This window comes from Panicum hallii, chromosome 9 (genome assembly GCF_002211085.1).
Source record: "Panicum hallii strain FIL2 chromosome 9, PHallii_v3.1, whole genome shotgun sequence".
Classification (NCBI taxonomy): domain Eukaryota; kingdom Viridiplantae; phylum Streptophyta; class Magnoliopsida; order Poales; family Poaceae; genus Panicum; species Panicum hallii.
In genome coordinates, this window is record NC_038050.1 from 24,190,017 (window position 1) to 24,194,121 (window position 4,105).

The 4,105-nt window shown below is 46.1% G+C and overlaps 1 pseudogene; it reads left to right on the forward strand.

The window, feature by feature from the left end:
- Positions 1–548: 548 nt before the first annotated feature.
- The window catches only part of LOC112872957, a 32,321-nt pseudogene continuing 28,764 nt past the window's right edge, over positions 549–4,105 (forward strand).

Below are 4,105 nucleotides of genomic sequence, written 5' to 3' on the forward strand. Positions count from 1 at the left end.
CTCGAGGTGGTAAGTTGCAGGTAAGGTGTCACCGAGATCAAGAACTCGAAGGTGCAAGGAATATAAAGATTTAGATAGGTTCGGGCCACAAGGAGTGTAATATTCTACGTCCTGTGTGGTGGTTTGTATTGCCTTGGATAATTATCTTTTGGAGAGGGTCCCTACCCACCTTTATATAGTTTGGGCAGACAGGGTTACAGATATCCTAGATACGAGCTGAAGAGTTCTACCCGAGTACTACTCGAGTAGTTTAATTCTGTTCCGACTAGTTCTGCTCGTGTCGAGTGGCATACAACTTGTATAAGATATGGGATATGCCATATCGTTTATTCTAGAATATTATTGCCAGATACGCAGTTTCGTGACCCCGGACCTAACATCTATGAATTTTTCTCAATTTCTAAATGGTATAATCTTCACGTATTGACTGTCGTGGGATTCTAGCACCCACACCCAAATCCACACGGGGCCCGCATGCCGCAGCACCATGCACCCCTTCCCCTTGTGTCTAGCAGTGGCCCGTGCTACACAGAAGCACAACACGCCACGTTACCGCTCGCCACACCATTACCACAGTTGCCGCCAGTAGGCCGAGCCGCACAGCAGGATGCTGGCCGTCGCATCCAGAACCCGCGACAAATCGGCCACCACCATCCTCTCCCTTGCCATGCCATTCCTCCTCACCACCGCTACCGCCACCAGCACCACCAGCCCCCGCCCTCTCTTCCCCTCCTCCCCTCGCCGTCAAAACCCTACCACCCCCACCTCCGCCCCCCGCCTCCAGCCCGCCGCCTCCCCGGCTTCCCCGCCGCCGCGCCGGGCGCCCCCTTCCTCCCCCGCCCGCCGAGGCTAGGCATGGCGTCGCTGGCGGCGACGGCGGCCGTGGCCGCCCCCGCGGAGGTGACGCACCTCACGCAGCGCGACGCGGCGGAGATCGACGAGCAGCTCATGGGCCCGCTCGGCTTCAGCGTCGACCAGCTCATGGTCAGGGACTCCCCCTCCCCGTTTGTTGTGTGGGGGACGGACGGATTGGTGCTGATCGTCTGGTTGGTTGTCTTTGCAGGAGCTCGCTGGGTTGAGCGTCGCAGCGGCCGTTGCGGAGGTAAGGGCGTCGGGCACTGCGTTTGCCATGCTTTTTTTTCCCTTTTGGAGTGACTGGTACTCAGCATCTCGGGCGATTTGGCGGATCGGCCAAAATGTCCATGTCCCTGCATCATGTTGATGGTAGTGATAGTCGATAATGGTGTTTAGTTCTGGGGAAACTGGAGGCTTCTGTAGTGTTAACAAATTGCATATTATCCATCCTGTCACGTATTGGTTATCTGCTACCTGAACTTGATCGGGTCGACAGGTTATGTTAGGGGCTTGGCACTATCGAGGCCTCTTATCTATCCTATGGTGGAATACAGTGGCAATGTTTCCATGGTTCATGTGTGCTACTCTGCAAGCTAGTTTCAAGATCAAAATTGTCAGGACTCAAGTTTAGTTGAACTTTTGCTTTGGATGAATAAGATTGAAAGTTGAATCTCCTGTTAATTGATTCGAGATATCATCTACTGCTACTATGATGCTATCTAAAAAATGGATACAACAACTCATGACTGCAGTAGCTTTTTATTTGTGAACTTCTACTAAACACATTTGAACTTAGGAGCTAATAAAGTTCTATACAATGCGATCACTATACAATTTGTAGCATTTTTCTATAGGAGCTAGCATTTCTGTGCCTGCATATGTTAGTTTTTCATTATTTTTTCTTCTTAAACCAAACCTTTTTCAAGGTTTCTGCATGCACACCTGACAGTTTCTGCATCAACACAGGTTACAAGTTGAGTGAACATACAAGGGTCCTTATTATCTGTGGTCCAGGGAATAATGGTGGTGATGGTCTGGTAGCTGCTCGTCATCTTTATCACTTTGGATATAGGCCCTCTGTTTGCTACCCAAAGCGTACACCCAAGCCCTCTGTATTCTGGTCTCGTCACTCAGGTAAACTATCACACCTCCTTCATTTTCTTGGGATGCTGTATGGTTCCTTGTTTTCCAATATAAATTGAAACCATTCTTGTGTTTTTAGCTTGAATCACTGTCGATCCATTCATACCTGCTGAAGACCTACCTGATGACTTATCAAGGGAATTTGATATTATTGTTGATGCAATGTTTGGTTTTCTCGTTCCATGGTAAATTTGCTTTTTAGCCTTCCTTGCTGGTCTAGTTTTTGTTCACTGATTTTAATGTGAAGCTTGTGCGTGAGATTAATAGTTTCCCTGTTGCTACCTGGACTTATTCCTTGTGAAGATTCCGCATAATATGATTTATAAAACAGGGTTATAGATTCTCAATCAAACTACAATCTTGCTGTTCCCTCATTAACAGAGTTGAGAAATTGAATTTCAGCGTGGAAAACAAGTTAGATGTGGTGTTATGGCCAATGGGTTGGCCCCTGGCTTTGGGGTCTGCCAGCAAGACCCTAAAGGACCGTGGGATTCAGGCCATCTCCAGTGGCCGAACCATCATCTGACATGGATTCCTCGAAGCGAACCAGTGGGGGGGCAGGGGGGGCTGGAGACCCCCCTACCTCCATGCAGCCCATGGAGCCCCCACAAAGCCCCCCGAACAATTTTCAACCTTGAATGAAGAAGAGGAAGAAGAAAAGGAGGAAGAAGAAGAAGAAAAAGAGACAAGGGAGGAAGAAGGAGGGAAAATAAGCCCCCCCCCCCCCCCTAAATTTAGATTCTAGATCCGCCACTGCCGCTGCAGCAACTGAACCATAGCAGAGAGGAGAGAGAGAGAGAGAATCAACTCTCAATCTTGCATCAGACTCATAATGAATAAAAAACCAGAATATGCAGTGAAGCACGCCTGCCTACCATTGAGCCGGAGAGGAAGTTTGGACTTTTTTATTCAATGGTGGGGCAGGTACAGACTCAACCACTGGAGGAGTCGATTCATCAGGACATGCTCACTTTTTTTAATCGCATGATTCGATTCACCACTGCTGATGGCCTAAGTTAGTTGGTTTGTTGGCTCTGCCAGGATTATATCGAGTTGTTAGTTTGTTAGGGTTATCTGTTAGTCTGGGCGGCTATAAATATCTAGTCGCATCATCAGTTGTAATCAAGCAAGAAGAACCCTAAAAGTAGTCAGAGGGAGGGTGACGAACAGGTTCTCGTACTATCCCTAGTTCTACCATATCATGTGGCTTAAGCAGACTGTCAAAGTGATAGTTATTTGTTCAGCTAAAAGAAGAATGTTTCTTGAAATGAAAATGCAGTTACTGACTGCTGTCAAATTCTGAGTGAACTCATTAACAACGCCATTTTGGGTGAACAGGCTGGATTCTTGTTCTTTGTCATACAAGTTTTTTGGACTGGGTAATAAGCATAGTTTTACGGAGCAACTGCGGCCTAGTTTATTGCGGAATTTTATCAAATAAAGAACAACTTGCTAATTAAGAAAATGCTGTCAGTGCCATCATTTAGAGTAAATTGAATCATATTGAACTCAAAAGAGTATGCAATTGTATTCCTGACATGCATCGATTGTGATTCTCATTTTTTTACTTATGTTTTTGCCTTTTGCTGTGCAAATATTAACAGGAACACCTAGATCAACCCTTTGACGATCTTATCCAAAGGCTTATTTCATTGAGTGTTATTGGAAACTCAGTTAAAAAACCAGCAATTGTTTCTGTTGATATCCCTTCTGGATGGCATGTTGAAGAGGGAGATGTTGATGGAGGAGGGATTAAACCTGATATGCTGGTTAGCATCCTACTTAAAGCTTTCTGGATTAATAATTCATCTATAAAAATAAGACATGCTGTTTGAAAATTCCAAAGTTCATCTTTTAGTACCTGCGGTGTGTCTAGGTGTCACTGACTGCCCCGAAGCTCTGTGCAAAAAATTCACTGGCCCGCACCATTTTCTTGGGGGTAGGTTTGTTCCCCCACCTATTTTGAACAAATATGGACTTAAGCTTCCTCCATACCATGGCACATCGATGTGCGTGAGATTGGAAAAGCTCCATCTGTTGACATTTCATCTCTCAGGGAGAACTATATTTCCCAGAACTTCTTGAGAGTCAAGTTATGCCTGATCCA